This window comes from Centroberyx gerrardi, chromosome 3 (genome assembly GCF_048128805.1).
Source record: "Centroberyx gerrardi isolate f3 chromosome 3, fCenGer3.hap1.cur.20231027, whole genome shotgun sequence".
In the NCBI taxonomy this organism is placed as follows: Eukaryota; Metazoa; Chordata; class Actinopteri; order Beryciformes; family Berycidae; genus Centroberyx; species Centroberyx gerrardi.
The window spans coordinates 37,322,907-37,340,218 of record NC_135999.1 but is presented as its reverse complement, the minus strand read 5'-3'; positions in this window follow the sequence as shown (position 1 = coordinate 37,340,218).

Genomic DNA, 17,312 nt, shown 5'->3' with positions numbered 1-17,312 from the left:
CATGCTAGCCTGAAAGACCAGGCTAAATATACAGAACAGATTTGACCTCTGACCAAGCTCTGAAAGCTGTGTGGTATTGACCACACTAAATGTCTGATTTTAAGCAGCCAGGTTGTGATAGGATGGAAAGCCAACAATTGATGGAAAGAAGAGAACCTAAGCTTTAATTTGATGTGCAACATGTTTGATTTGAAGCAGGTTTACCAGAAATACAGGAGGATAAGTTAGAATATAAAACCAGTTGGCTGCAGTCCTTTTAAAAACAGTTGAATATAACCATAATTCATCAGTGTGCTGCTAGCCACCAGAAGGTTTAAAATGAACAATGTTGGACTCTATGAAAAGGTCTGAATCTGAGCTTTAAATTGAGGTATCACTCCAGTAAATCAGATCATGCTAGCCTGAAAGACCAGGCTAAATATACAGAACAGATTTGACCTCTGACCCAGCTCTGAAAGCTGTCTGGTATTGACCACACTAAATGTCTGATTTTAAGCAGGCAGGTTGTGCTATGATGGAAAGCCAACAATTGTTGGAAAGAAGAGAACCTAAGCTTTAATTTGATGTGCAACATGTTTGATTTGAAGCAGGTTTACCAGAAATACAGGAGGATAAGTTAGAATATAAAACCAGTTGGCTGCAGGCCTTTTAAAAACAGTTGAATATAACCATAATTCATCAGTGTGCTGCTAGCCACCAGAAGGTTTAAAATGAACAATGTTGGACTCTATGAAATGGTCTGAATCTGAGCTTTAAATTGAGGTATCACTCCAGTAAATCAGATCATGCTAGCCTGAAAGACCAGGCTAAATATACAGAACAGATTTGACCTCTGACCCAGCTCTGAAAGCTGTCTGGTATTGACCACACTAAATGTCTGATTTTAAGCAGCAAGGTTGTGCTATGATGGAAAGCCGAAAATTGATGGAAAGAAGAGAACCTAAGCTTTAATTTGATGTGCAACATGTTTGATTTGAAGCAGGTTTACCAGAAATACAGGAGGATAAGTTAGAATATAAAACCAGTTGGCTGCAGGCCTTTTAAAGACAGTTGAATATAACCATAATTCATCAGTGTGCTGCTAGCCACCAGAAGTTTTAAAATGAACAATGTTGGACTCTATGAAAAGGTCTGAATCTGAGCTTTAAATTGAGGTGTCACTCCAGTAAATCAGATCATGCTAGCCTGAAAGACCAGGCTAAATATACAGAACAGATTTGACCTCTGACCCAGCTCGGAAAGCTGTCTGGTATTGACCACACTAAATGTCTGATTTTAAGCAGCCAGGTTGTGCTATGATGGAAAGCCGAAAATTGATGGAAAGAAGAGAACCTAAGCTTTAATTTGATGTGCAACATGTTTGATTTGAAGCAGGTTTACCAGAAATACAGGAGGATAAGTTAGAATATAAAACCTGTTCGCTGCAGGCTTTTTGAAAACAGCTGAATATAACCATAATTCATCAGTGTGCTGCTAGCCACCAGAAGGTTTAAAATGAACAATGTTGGACTCTATGAAAAGGTCTGAATCTGAGCTTTAAATTGAGGTATCACTCCAGTAAATCAGTCATGCTAGCCTGAAAGACCAGGCTAAATATACAGAAAAGATTTGACCTCTGACCCAGCTCTGAAAGCTGTGTGGTATTGACCACACTAAATGTCTGATTTTAAGCAGCCAGGTTGTGCTATGATGGAAAGCCAACAATTGATGGAAAGAAGAGAACCTAAGCTTTAATTTGATGTGCAACATGTTTGATTTGAAGCAGGTTTACCAGAAATACAGGAGGATAAGTTAGAATATAAAACCAGTTGGCTGCAGGCCTTTTAAAAACAGTTGAATATAACCATAATTCATCAGTGTGCTGCTAGCCACCAGAAGGTTTAAAATGAACAATGTTGGACTCTATGAAAAGGTCTGAATCTGAGCTTTAAATTGAGGTGTCACTCCAGTAAATCAGATCATGCTAGCCTGAAAGAGCAGGCTAAATATACAGAACAGATTTGACATCTGACCCAGCTCTGAAAGCTGTGTGGTATTGACCACACTAAATGTCTGATTTTAAGCAGCCAGGTTGTGATAGGATGGAAAGCCAACAATTGATGGAAAGAAGAGAACCTAAGCTTTAATTTGATGTGCAACATGTTTGATTTGAAGCAGGTTTACCAGAAATACAGGAGGATAAGTTAGAATATAAAACCAGTTGGCTGCAGGCCTTTTAAAAACAGTTGAATATAACCATAATTCATCAGTGTGCTGCTAGCCACCAGAAGGTTTAAAATGAACAATGTTGGACTCTATGAAAAGGTCTGAATCTGAGCTTTAAATTGAGGTATCACTCCAGCAAATCAGATCATGCTAGCCTGAAAGACCAGGCTAAATATACAGAACAGATTTGACCTCTGACCAAGCTCTTAAAGCTGTCTGGTATTGACCAAACTAAATGTCTGATTTTAAGCAGCCACGTTGTGCTATGATGGAAAGCCGGAAATAGATGGAAAGAAGAGAACCTAAGCTTTAATTTGATGTGCAACATGTTTGATTTGAAGCAGGTTTACCAGAAATACAGGAGAAGTTAGAATAGAAAACCAGTTGGCTGCAGGCCTTTTAAAGACAGTTGAATATAACCATAATTCATCAGTGTGCTGCTAGCCACCAGAAGGTCTAAAATGAACAATGTTGGACTCTATGAAAAGGTCTGAATCTGAGCTTTAAATTGAGGTATCACTCCAGTAAATCAGATCATGCTAGCCTGAAAGACCAGGCTAAATATACAGAACAGATTTGACCTCTGACCAAGCTCTGAAAGCTGTCTGGTATTGACCACACTAAATGTCTGATTTTAAGCAGCCAGGTTGTGCTATGATGGAAAGCCAACAATTGATGGAAAGAAGAGAACCTAAGCTTTAATTTGATGTGCAACATGTTTGATTTGAAGCAGGTTTACCAGAAATACAGGAGGATAAGTTAGAATATAAAACCAGTTGGCTGCAGGCCTTTTAAAAACAGTTGAATATAACCATAATTCATCAGTGTGCTGCTAGCCACCAGAAGGTTTAAAATGAACAATGTTGGACTCTATGAAAAGGTCTGAATCTGAGCTTTAAATTGAGGTGTCACTTCAGTAAATCAGATCATGCTAGCCTGAAAGACCAGGCTAAATATACAGAACAGATTTGACCTCTAACCCAGCTCTGAAAGCTGTCTGGTATTGACCACACTAAATGTCTGATTTTATTCAGCCAGGGGTCTCCGTTTTCTGTGTCTAAAGGCTGTTCGGAGGTAGAAACAGCGTTTTTTGGGTTTAAAGGCTGTTTGGAGGGAGAAACAACGTTTTCGGTGACTAAAGGCTGTTTGGAGCTACAAACCCCGTTTTTGGGGTTTAAAGGCTGTTTGGAGGTAGAAACAACGTTTTTGGGGTTTAAAGGCTGTTTGGAGCTACAAACGACGTTTTCTGTGTCTAAAGGCTGTTCGGAGGTAAAAACAGCGTTTTTGTGGTTTAAAGGCTGTTTGGAGGGAGAAACAGCATTTTGGGGGTTTAAATGCTGTTTGGAGTGAGAAACGACGTTTTCGGTAACTAAAACCCTAAAAACGCTGTTTCTACCTCCGAACAGCCTTTAGACACCGAAAACGGCGTTTGTAGCTCCAAACAGCCTTTAGTCACCGAAAACGTCGTTTCTCCCTCCAAACAGCCTTTAAACCCCAAAAACGCTGTTTCTACCTCCGAACAGCCTTTAGACACCGAAAACGGCGTTAGTAGCTCCAAACAGCCTTTAAACCTCAAAAATGGGGAAGAAGGTAGAAAGAGCGTTTTTTGGGTTTAAAGGCTGTTTGGAGGGAGTAACACCATTTTCTGAAGTGATCTGATTGGACCACAGCAGGAGGAAAGGAGCGATCTGATTGGACGACAGCAAGATGAAAGGAGAGCTCTGATTGGATCGTGGGATAAAAGGAGGGATCTGATTGGACCACAGCAAGAGGAAAGGAGGGATCTGATTGGACCACAGCAGGAGGAAAGGAGCGATCTGATTGGACCACAGCAAAATGAAAGGAGAGCTCTGATTGGACCGTGGGATAAAAGGAGGGATCTGATTGGACCACAGCAAGAGGAAAGGAGGGATCTGATTGGACCACAGCAGGAGGAAAGGAGCGATCTGATTGGACCAAAGCAAGATGAAAGGAGAGCTCTGATTGGACCGTGGCATAAAAGGAGGGATCTGATTGGACCACAGCAGGAGGAAAGGAGAGATCTGATTGGACCACAGCAAGATGAAAGGAGAGCTCTGATTGGACCACAGCAGGAGAAAAGGAGCGATCTGATTGGACGACAGCAAGATGAAAGGAGAGCTCTGATTGGACCGTGGCATAAAAGGAGGGATCTGATTGGACCACAGCAGGAGGAAAGGAGCGATCTGATTGGACCACAGCAAGATGAAAGGAGAGCTCTGATTGGACCGTGGCATAAAAGGAGGGATCTGATTGGACCACAGCAAGAGGAAAGGAGGGATCTGATTGGAACACAGCAGGAGGAAAGGAGCGATCTGATTGTACCACAGCAAGATGAAAGGAGAGCTCTGATTGGACCGTGGCATAAAAGGAGGGATCTGATTGGACCACAGCAAGAGGAAAGGAGGGATCTGATTGGACCACAGCAGGAGGAAAGGAGCGATCTGATTGGACCGTGGCATAAAAGGAGGGATCTGATTGGACCACAGCAGGAGGAAAGGAGCGATCTGATTGGACCACAGCAAGATGAAAGGAGAGCTCTGATTGGACAGTGGCATAAAAGGAGGGATCTGATTGGACCACAGCAAGAGGAAAGGAGGGATCTGATTGGACCACAGCAGGAGGAAAGGAGCGATCTGATTGGACCACAGCAAGTTGAAAGGAGAGCTCTGATTGGACCGTGGCATAAAAGGAGGGATCTGATTGGACCACAGCAAGAGGAAAGGAGGGATCTGATTGGAACACAGCAGGAGGAAAGGAGCGATCTGATTGGACCACAGCAAGATGAAAGGAGCGATCTGATTGGACCGTGGCATAAAAGGAGGGATCTGATTGGACCGTGGCATAAAAGGAGGGATCTGATTGGACCACAGCAGGAGGAAAGGAGCGATCTGATTGGACCACAGCAAGATGAAAGGAGAGCTCTGATTGGACCGTGGGATAAAAGGAGGGATCTGATTGGACCACAGCAAGAGGAAAGGAGGGATCTGATTGGACCACAGCAGGAGGAAAGGAGCGATCTGATTGGACCACAGCAAGATGAAAGGAGAGCTCTGATTGGACCGTGGCATAAAAGGAGGGATCTGATTGGACCACAGCATGAGGAAAGGAGGGATCTGATTGGACCACAGCAGGAGGAAATGAGCAATCTGATTGGACGACAGCAAGATGAAAGGAGAGCTCTGATTGGACCACAGCAGGAGGAAATGAGCGATCTGATTGGACCACAGCAAGAGGAAAGGAGGGATTTGATTGGACCACAGCAGGAGGAAAGGAGCGATCTGATTGGACCACAGCAAGATGAAAGGAGAGCTCTGATTGGACCACAGCAGGAGAAAAGGAGCGATCTGATTGGACGACAACAAGATGAAAGGAGAGCTCTGATTGGACCGTGGCATAAAAGGAGGGATCTGATTGGACCACAGCAGGAGGAAAGGAGCGATCTGATTGGACCACAGCAAGATGAAAGGAGAGCTCTGATTGGACCGTGGCATAAAAGGAGAAATCTGATTGGACCACAGCAAGAGGAAAGGAGGGATCTGATTGGACCACAGCAGGAGGAAAGGAGCGATCTGATTGGACGACAGCAAGATGAAAGGAGAGCTCTGATTGGACCGTGGCATAAAAGGAGGGATCTGATTGGACCACAGCAAGAGGAAAGGAGGGATCTGATTGAACCACAGCAGGAGGAAAGGAGCGATCTGATTGGACGACAGCAAGATGAAAGGAGAGCTCTGATTGGACTGTGGGATAAAAGGAGGGATCTGATTGGACCACAGCAAGAGGAAAGGAGGGATCTGATTGGACCACAGCAGGAGGAAAGGAGCGATCTGATTGGACCACAGCAAGATGAAAGGAGAGCTCTGATTGGACAACAGCAGGAGAAAAGGAGCAATCTGATTGGACGACAGCAAGAGGAAAGGAGAGCTCTGATTGGACCGTGGCATAAAAGGAGGGATCTGATTGGACCACAGCAGGAGGACAGGAGCGATCTGATTGGACCACAGCAAGATGAAAGGAGAGCTCTGATTGGACCGTGGCATAAAAGGAGGGATCTGATTGGACCACAGCAAGAGGAAAGGAGGGATCTGATTGGACCACAGCAGGAGGAAAGGAGCGATCTGATTGGACCGTGGCATAAAAGGAAGGATCTGATTGGACCACAGCAGGAGGAAAGGAGCGATCTGATTGGACCACAGCAAGATGAAAGGAGAGCTCTGATTGGACCGTGTCATAAAAGGAGGGATCTGATTGGACCACAGCAAGAGGAAAGGAGGGATCTGATTGGACCACAGCAGGAGGAAAGGAGCGATCTGATTGGACCACAGCAAGATGAAAGGAGAGCTCTGATTGGACCGTGGCATAAAAGGAGGGATCTGATTGGACCACAGCAAGAGGAAAGGAGGGATCTGATTGGAACACAGCAGGAGGAAAGGAGCGATCTGATTGGACCACAGCAAGATGAAAGGAGAGCTCTGATTGGACCGTGGCATAAAAGGAGGGATCTGATTGGACCACAGCAAGAGGAAAGGAGGGATCTGATTGGATCACAGCAGGAGGAAAGGAGCGATCTGATTGGACCACAGCAAGATGAAAGGAGAGCTCTGATTGGACCACAGCAGGAGAAAAGGAGCGATCTGATTGGACGACAGCAAGATGAAAGGAGAGCTCTGATTGGACCATGGCATAAAAGGAGGGATCTTATTGGACCATAGCAGGAGGAAAGGAGCGATCTGATTGGACCACAGCAAGAGGAAAGGAGGGATCTGATTGGACCACAGCAGGAGGAAAGGAGCGATCTGATTGGACCACAGCAAGATGAAAGGAGAGCTCTGATTGGACTGTGGGATAAAAGGAGGGATCTGATTGGACCACAGCAAGAGGAAAGGAGGGATCTGATTGGACCACAGCAGGAGGAAAGGAGCGATCTGATTGGACCACAGCAAGAGGAAAGGAGGGATCTGATTGGACCACAGCAGGAGGAAAGGAGCGATCTGATTGGACCACAGCAAGATGAAAGGAGAGCTCTGATTGGACCACAGCAGGAGAAAAGGAGCGATCTGATTGGACGACAGCAAGATGAAAGGAGAGCTCTGATTGGACCGTGGCATAAAAGGAGGGATCTGATTGGACCACAGCAAGAGGAAAGGAGGGATCTGATTGGACCACAGCAGGAGGAAATGAGCGATCTGATTGGACGACAGCAAGATGAAAGGAGAGCTCTGATTGGACCGTGGCATAAAAGGAGGGATCTGATTGGACCACAGCAAGATGAAAGGAGAGCTCTGATTGGACCGTGGCATAAAAGGAGGGATCTGATTGGACCACAGCAAGAGGAAAGGAGGGATCTGATTGGACCACAGCAGGAGGAAAAGAGCGATCTGATTGGACCACAGCAAGATGAAAGGAGAGCTCTGATTGGACCACAGCAGGAGAAAAGGAGCGATCTAATTGGACGACAGCAAGATGAAAGAAGAGCTCTGATTGGACCGTGGCATAAAAGGAGGGATCTGATTGGACCACAGCAGGAGGAAAGGAGCGATCTGATTGGACCACAGCAAGATGAAAGGAGCGCTCTGATTGGACCACAGCAGGAGAAAAGGAGCGATCTGATTGGACGACAGCAAGATGAAAGGAGAGCTCTGATTGGACCGTGGCATAAAAGGAGGGATCTGATTGGACCACAGCAGGAGGAAAGGAGCGATCTGATTGGACCACAGCAAGATGAAAGGAGAGCTCTGATTGGACCGTGGCATAAAAGGAGGGATCTGATTGGACCACAGCAAGAGGAAAGGAGGGATCTGATTGGACCACAGCAGGAGGAAATGAGCGATCTGATTGGACGACAGCAAGATGAAAGGAGAGCTCTGATTGGACCGTGGCATAAAAGGAGGGATCTGATTGGACCACAGCAAGATGAAAGGAGAGCTCTGATTGGACCGTGGCATAAAAGGAGGGATCTGATTGGACCACAGCAAGAGGAAAGGAGGGATCTGATTGGACCACAGCAGGAGGAAAGGAGCGATCTGATTGGACCACAGCAAGATGAAAGGAGAGCTCTGATTGGACCACAGCAGGAGAAAAGGAGCGATCTAATTGGACGACAGCAAGATGAAAGAAGAGCTCTGATTGGACCGTGGCATAAAAGGAGGGATCTGATTGGACCACAGCAGAAGGAAAGGAGCGATCTGATTGGACCACATCAAGATGAAAGGAGAGCTCTGATTGGACCACAGCAGGAGAAAAGGAGCGATCTGATTGGATGACAGCAAGATGAAAGGAGAGCTCTGATTGGACCGTGGCATAAAAGGAGGGATCTGATTGGACCACAGCAGGAGGAAAGGAGCGATCTGATTGGACCACAGCAAGATGAAAGGAGAGCTCTGAGTGGACCGTGGCATAAAAGGAGGGATCTGATTGGACCACAGCAAGAGGAAAGGAGGGATCTGATTGGACCAAAGCAGGAGGAAAGGAGCGATCTGATTGGACCACAGCAAGATGAAAGGAGAGCTCTGATTGGACCGTGGCATAAAAGGAGGGATCTGATTGGACCACAGCAAGAGGAAAGGAGGGATCTGATTGGACCACAGCAGGAGGAAAGGAGCGATCTGATTGGACGACAGCAAGATGAAAGGAGAGCTCTGATTGGACCGTGGCATAAAAGGAGGGATCTGATTGGACCACAGCAAGAGGAAAGGAGGGATCTGATTGGACCACAGCAGGAGGAAAGGAGCGATCTGATTGGACGACAGCAAGATGAAAGGAGAGCTCTGATTGGACCGTGGCATAAAAGGAGGGATCTGATTGGACCACAGCAAGAGGAAAGGAGGGATCTGATTGGACCACAGCAGGAGGAAAGGAGCGATCTGATTGGACGACAGCAAGATGAAAGGAGAGCTCTGATTGGACCACAGCAAGAGAAAATGAGCGATCTGATTGGATGACAGCAAGATGAAAGGAGAGCTCTGATTGGACCGTGGCATAAAAGGAGGGATCTGATTGGACCACAGCAGGAGGAAAGGAGCGATCTGATTGGACCACAGCAAGATGAAAGGAGAGCTCTGATTGGACCGTGGCATAAAAGGAGGGATCTGATTGGACCACAGCAAGAGGAAAGGAGGGCTCTGATTGGACCACAGCAGGAGGAAAGGAGCGATCTGATTGGACGACAGCAAGATGAAAGGAGAGCTCTGATTGGACCACAGCAGGAGAAAAAGAGCGATCTGATTGGACGACAGCAAGATGAAAGGAGAGCTCTGATTGGACCGTGGCATAAAAGGAGGGATCTGATTGGACAAAAGCAGGAGGAAAGGAGCGATCTGATTGGACCACAGCAAGATGAAAGGAGAGCTCTGATTGGACCGTGGCATAAAAGGAGGGATCTGATTGGACCACAGCAAGAGGAAAGGAGGGATCTGATTGGACCACAGCAGGAGGAAAGGAGCGATCTGATTGGACGACAGCAAGATGAAAGGAGAGCTCTGATTGGACCGTGGCATAAAAGGAGGGATCTGATTGGACCACAGCAAGAGGAAAGGAGGGATCTGATTGGACCACAGCAGGAGGAAAGGAGCGATCTGATTGGACGACAGCAAGATGAAAGGAGAGCTCTGATTGGACCGTGGGATAAAAGGAGGGATCTGATTGGACCACAGCAAGAGGAAAGGAGGGATCTGATTGGACCACAGCAGGAGGAAAGGAGCGATCTGAATGGACCACAGCAAGATGAAAGGAGAGCTCTGATTGGACAACAGCAGGAGAAAAGGAGCGATCTGATTGGACGACAGCAAGAGGAAAGGAGAGCTCTGATTGGACCGTGGCATAAAAGGAGGGATCTGATTGGACCACAGCAGGAGGAAAGGAGCGATCTGATTGGACCACAGCAAGATGAAAGGAGAGCTCTGATTGGACCGTGGCATAAAAGGAGGGATCTGATTGGACCACAGCAAGAGGAAAGGAGGGATCTGATTGGACCACAGCAGGAGGAAAGGAGCGATCTGATTGGACGACAGCAAGATGAAAGGAGAGCTCTGATTGGACCACAGCAGGAGAAAAGGAGCGATCTGATTGGATGACAGCAAGATGAAAGGAGAGCTCTGATTGGACCGTGGCATAAAAGGAGGGATCTGTTTGGACCACAGCAAGAGGAAAGGAGGGATCTGATTGGATCACAGCAGGAGGAAAGGAGCGATCTGATTGGACCACAGCAAGATGAAAGGAGAGCTCTGATTGGACCACAGCAGGAGAAAAGGAGCGATCTGATTGGACGACAGCAAGATGAAAGGAGAGCTCTGATTGGACCATGGCATAAAAGGAGGGATCTGATTGGACCAAAGCAGGAGGAAAGGAGCGATCTGATTGGACCACAGCAAGATGAAAGGAGAGCTCTGATTGGACCGTGGCATAAAAGGAGGGATCTGATTGGACCACAGCAAAAGGAAAGGAGGGATCTGATTGGACCACAGCAGGAGGAAATGAGCGATCTGATTGGACGACAGCAAGATGAAAGGAGAGCTCTGATTGGACCGTGGCATAAAAGGAGGGATCTGATTGGACCACAGCAAGATGAAAGGAGAGCTCTGATTGGACCGTGGCATAAAAGGAGGGATCTGATTGGACCACAGCAAGAGGAAAGGAGGGATCTGATTGGACCACAGCAGGAGGAAAGGAGCGATCTGATTGGACCACAGCAAGATGAAAGGAGAGCTCTGATTGGACCACAGCAGGAGAAAAGGAGCGATCTAATTGGACGACAGCAAGATGAAAGAAGAGCTCTGATTGGACCGTGGCATAAAAGGAGGGATCTGATTGGACCACAGCAGGAGGAAAGGAGCGATCTGATTGGACCACAGCAAGATGAAAGGAGAGCTCTGATTGGACCACAGCAGGAGAAAAGGAGTGATCTGATTGGACGACAGCAAGATGAAAGGAGAGCTCTGATTGGACCGTGGCATAAAAGGAGGGATCTGATTGGACCACAGCAGGAGGAAAGGAGGGATCTGATTGGACCACAGCAGGAGGAAAGGAGCGATCTGATTGGACCACAGCAAGATGAAAGGAGAGCTCTGATTGGACCGTGGGATAAAAGGAGGGATCTGATTGGACCACAGCAAGAGGAAAGGAGGGATCTGATTGGACCACAGCAGGAGGAAAGGAGCGATCTGATTGGACCACAGCAAGAGGAAAGGAGGGATCTGATTGGACCACAGCAGGAGGAAAGGAGCGATCTGATTGGACCACAGCAAGATGAAAGGAGAGCTCTGATTGGACCACAGCAGGAGAAAAGGAGCGATCTGATTGGACGACAGCAAGATGAAAGGAGAGCTCTGATTGGACCGTGGCATAAAAGGAGGGATCTGATTGGACCACAGCAGGAGGAAAGGAGCGATCTGATTGGACCACAGCAAGATGAAAGGAGAGCTCTGAGTGGACCGTGGCATATAAGGAGGGATCTGATTGGACCACAGCAAGAGGAAAGGAGGGATCTGATTGGACCAAAGCAGGAGGAAAGGAGAGCTATGATTGGACCGTGGCATAAAAGGAGGGTTCTGATTGGACCACAGCAAGAGGAAAGGAGGGATCTGATTGGACCACAGCAGGAGGAAAGGAGCGATCTGATTGGACGACAGCAAGATGAAAGGAGAGCTCTGATTGGACCACAGCAAGAGAAAAGGAGCGATCTGATTGGATGACAGCAAGATGAAAGGAGAGCTCTGATTGGACCGTGGCATAAAAGGAGGGATCTGATTGGACCACAGCAGGAGGAAAGGAGCGATCTGATTGGACCACAGCAAGATGAAAGGAGAGCTCTGATTGGACCGTGGCATAAAAGGAGGGATCTGATTGGACCACAGCAAGAGGAAAGGAGGGATCTGATTGGACCAGAGCAGGAGGAAAGGAGCGATCTGATTGGACAACAGCAAGATGAAAGGAGAGCTCTGATTGGACCACAGCAGGAGAAAAAGAGCGATCTGATTGGACGACAGCAAGATGAAAGGAGAGCTCTGATTGGACCGTGGCATAAAAGGAGGGATCTGATTGGACCAAAGCAGGAGGAAAGGAGCGATCTGATTGGACCACAGCAAGATGAAAGGAGAGCTCTGATTGGACCGTGGCATAAAAGGAGGGATCTGATTGGACCACAGCAAGAGGAAAGGAGGGATCTGATTGGACCACAGCAGGAGGAAAGGAGCGATCTGATTGGACGACAGCAAGATGAAAGGAGATCTCTGATTGGACCATGGCATAAAAGGAGGGATCTGATTGGACCACAGCAAGAGGAAAGGAGGGATCTGATTGGACCACAGCAGGAGGAAAGGAGCGATCTGATTGGACGACAGCAAGATGAAAGGAGAGCTCTGATTGGACCACAGCAAGAGAAAAGGAGCGATCTGATTGGATGACAGCAAGATGAAAGGAGAGCTCTGATTGGACCGTGGCATAAAAGGAGGGATCTGATTGGACCACAGCAGGAGGAAAGGAGCGATCTGATTGGACCACAGCAAGATGAAAGGAGAGCTCTGATTGGACAACAGCAGGAGAAAAGGAGCGAACTGATTGGACGACAGCAAGATGAAAGGAGAGCTCTGATTGGACCGTGGCATAAAAGGAGGGATCTGATTGGACCACAGCAGGAGGAAAGGAGCGATATGATTGGACCACAGCAAGATGAAAGGAGAGCTCTGATTGGACCGTGGCATAAAAGGAGGGATCTGATTGGACCACAGCAAGAGGAAAGGAGGGATCTGATTGGACCACAGCAGGAGGAAAGGAGCGATCTGATTGGACGACAGCAAGATGAAAGGAGAGCTCTGATTGGACCACAGCAGGAGAAAAGGAGCGATCTGATTGGATGACAGCAAGATGAAAGGAGAGCTCTGATTGGACCGTGGCATAAAAGGAGGGATCTGATTGGACCACAGCAGGAGGAAAGGAGGGATCTGATTGGACCACAGCAGGAGGAAAGGAGCGATCTGATTGGACCACAGCAAGATGAAAGGAGAGCTCTGATTGGACCGTGGGATAAAAGGAGGGATCTGATTGGACCACAGCAAGAGGAAAGGAGGGATCTGATTGGACCACAGCAGGAGGAAAGGAGCGATCTGATTGGACCACAGCAAGAGGAAAGGAGGGATCTGATTGGACCACAGCAGGAGGAAAGGAGCGATCTGATTGGACCACAGCAAGATGAAAGGAGAGCTCTGATTGGACCACAGCAGGAGAAAAGGAGCGATCTGATTGGACGACAGCAAGATGAAAGGAGAGCTCTGATTGGACCGTGGCATAAAAGGAGGGATCTGATTGGACCACAGCAGGAGGAAAGGAGCGATCTGATTGGACCACAGCAAGATGAAAGGAGAGCTCTGAGTGGACCGTGGCATAAAAGGAGGGATCTGATTGGACCACAGCAAGAGGAAAGGAGGGATCTGATTGGACCAAAGCAGGAGGAAAGGAGAGCTATGATTGGACCGTGGCATAAAAGGAGGGATCTGATTGGACCACAGCAAGAGGAAAGGAGGGATCTGATTGGACCACAGCAGGAGGAAAGGAGCGATCTGATTGGACGACAGCAAGATGAAAGGAGAGCTCTGATTGGACCGTGGCATAAAAGGAGGGATCTGATTGGACCACAGCAAGAGGAAAGGAGGGATCTGATTGGACCACAGCAGGAGGAAATGAGCGATCTGATTGGACGACAGCAAGATGAAAGGAGAGCTCTGATTGGACCGTGGCATAAAAGGAGGGATCTGATTGGACCACAGCAAGATGAAAGGAGAGCTCTGATTGGACCGTGGCATAAAAGGAGGGATCTGATTGGACCACAGCAAGAGGAAAGGAGGGATCTGATTGGACCACAGCAGGAGGAAAGGAGCGATCTGATTGGACCACAGCAAGATGAAAGGAGAGCTCTGATTGGACCACAGCAGGAGAAAAGGAGCGATCTAATTGGACGACAGCAAGATGAAAGAAGAGCTCTGATTGGACCGTGGCATAAAAGGAGGGATCTGATTGGACCACAGCAGGAGGAAAGGAGCGATCTGATTGGACCACAGCAAGATGAAAGGAGAGCTCTGATTGGACCACAGCAGGAGAAAAGGAGTGATCTGATTGGACGACAGCAAGATGAAAGGAGAGCTCTGATTGGACCGTGGCATAAAAGGAGGGATCTGATTGGACCACAGCAGGAGGAAAGGAGGGATCTGATTGGACCACAGCAGGAGGAAAGGAGCGATCTGATTGGACCACAGCAAGATGAAAGGAGAGCTCTGATTGGACCGTGGGATAAAAGGAGGGATCTGATTGGACCACAGCAAGAGGAAAGGAGGGATCTGATTGGACCACAGCAGGAGGAAAGGAGCGATCTGATTGGACCACAGCAAGAGGAAAGGAGGGATCTGATTGGACCACAGCAGGAGGAAAGGAGCGATCTGATTGGACCACAGCAAGATGAAAGGAGAGCTCTGATTGGACCACAGCAGGAGAAAAGGAGCGATCTGATTGGACGACAGCAAGATGAAAGGAGAGCTCTGATTGGACCGTGGCATAAAAGGAGGGATCTGATTGGACCACAGCAGGAGGAAAGGAGCGATCTGATTGGACCAAAGCAGGAGGAAAGGAGAGCTATGATTGGACCGTGGCATAAAAGGAGGGATCTGATTGGACCACAGCAAGAGGAAAGGAGGGATCTGATTGGACCACAGCAGGAGGAAAGGAGCGATCTGATTGGACCACAGCAAGATGAAAGGAGAGCTCTGATTGGACCGTGGCATAAAAGGAGGGATCTGATTGGACCACAGCAAGAGGAAAGGAGGGATCTGATTGGACCACAGCAGGAGGAAAGGAGCGATCTGATTGGACGACAGCAAGATGAAAGGAGAGCTCTGATTGGACCACAGCAAGAGAAAAGGAGCGATCTGATTGGATGACAGCAAGATGAAAGGAGAGCTCTGATTGGACCGTGGCATAAAAGGAGGGATCTGATTGGACCACAGCAGGAGGAAAGGAGCGATCTGATTGGACCACAGCAAGATGAAAGGAGAGCTCTGATTGGACCGTGGCATAAAAGGAGGGATCTGATTGGACCACAGCAAGAGGAAAGGAGGGATCTGATTGGACCAGAGCAGGAGGAAAGGAGCGATCTGATTGGACGACAGCAAGATGAAAGGAGAGCTCTGATTGGACCACAGCAGGAGAAAAAGAGCGATCTGATTGGACGACAGCAAGATGAAAGGAGAGCTCTGATTGGACCGTGGCATAAAAGGAGGGATCTGATTGGACCAAAGCAGGAGGAAAGGAGCGATCTGATTGGACCACAGCAAGATGAAAGGAGAGCTCTGATTGGACCGTGGCATAAAAGGAGGGATCTGATTGGACCACAGCAAGAGGAAAGGAGGGATCTGATTGGACCACAGCAGGAGGAAAGGAGCGATCTGATTGGACGACAGCAAGATGAAAGGAGATCTCTGATTGGACCATGGCATAAAAGGAGGGATCTGATTGGACCACAGCAAGAGGAAAGGAGGGATCTGATTGGACCACAGCAGGAGGAAAGGAGCGATCTGATTGGACGACAGCAAGATGAAAGGAGAGCTCTGATTGGACCACAGCAAGAGAAAAGGAGCGATCTGATTGGATGACAGCAAGATGAAAGGAGAGCTCTGATTGGACCGTGGCATAAAAGGAGGGATCTGATTGGACCACAGCAGGAGGAAAGGAGCGATCTGATTGGACCACAGCAAGATGAAAGGAGAGCTCTGATTGGACCGTGGCATAAAAGGAGGGATCTGATTGGACCACAGCAAGAGGAAAGGAGGGATCTGATTGGACCAGAGCAGGAGGAAAGGAGCGATCTGATTGGACGACAGCAAGATGAAAGGAGAGCTCTGATTGGACGACAGCAGGAGAAAAAGAGCGATCTGATTGGACGACAGCAAGATGAAAGGAGAGCTCTGATTGGACCGTGGCATAAAAGGAGGGATCTGATTGGACCAAAGCAGGAGGAAAGGAGCGATCTGATTGGACCACAGCAAGATGAAAGGAGAGCTCTGATTGGACCGTGGCATAAAAGGAGGGATCTGATTGGACCACAGCAAGAGGAAAGGAGGGATCTGATTGGACCACAGCAGGAGGAAAGGAGCGATCTGATTGGACCACAGCAAGATGAAAGGAGAGCTCTGATTGGACCACAGCAGGAGAAAAGGAGCGATCTAATTGGACGACAGCAAGATGAAAGAAGAGCTCTGATTGGACCGTGGCATAAAAGGAGGGATCTGATTGGACCACAGCAGGAGGAAAGGAGCGATCTGATTGGACCACAGCAAGATGAAAGGAGAGCTCTGATTGGACCACAGCAGGAGAAAAGGAGCGATCTGATTGGACGACAGCAAGATGAAAGGAGAGCTCTGATTGGACCGTGGCATAAAAGGAGGGATCTGATTGGACCACAGCAGGAGGAAAGGAGCGATCTGATTGGACCACAGCAAGATGAAAGGAGAGCTCTGAGTGGACCGTGGCATAAAAGGAGGGATCTGATTGGACCACAGCAAGAGGAAAGGAGGGATCTGATTGGACCAAAGCAGGAGGAAAGGAGCGATCTGATTGGACCACAGCAAGATGAAAGGAGAGCTCTGATTGGACCGTGGCATAAAAGGAGGGATCTGATTGGACCACAGCAAGAGGAAAGGAGGGATCTGATTGGACCACAGCAGGAGGAAGGGAGTGATCTGATTGGACGACAGCAAGATGAAAGGAGAGCTCTGATTGGACCGTGGCATAAAAGGAGGGATCTGATTGGACCACAGCAAGAGGAAAGGAGGGATCTGATTGGACCACAGCAGGAGGAAGGGAGCGATCTGATTGGACGACAGCAAGATGAAAGGAGAGCTCTGATTGGACCGTGACATAAAAGGAGGGATCTGATTGGACCACAGCAAGAGGAAAGGAGGGATCTGATTGGACCACAGCAGGAGGAAAGGAGCGATCTGATTGGACGACAGCAAGATGAAAGGAGAGCTCTGATTGGACTACAGCAAGAGAAAAGGAGCGATCTGATTGGATGACAGCAAAATGAAAGGAGAGCTCTGATTGGA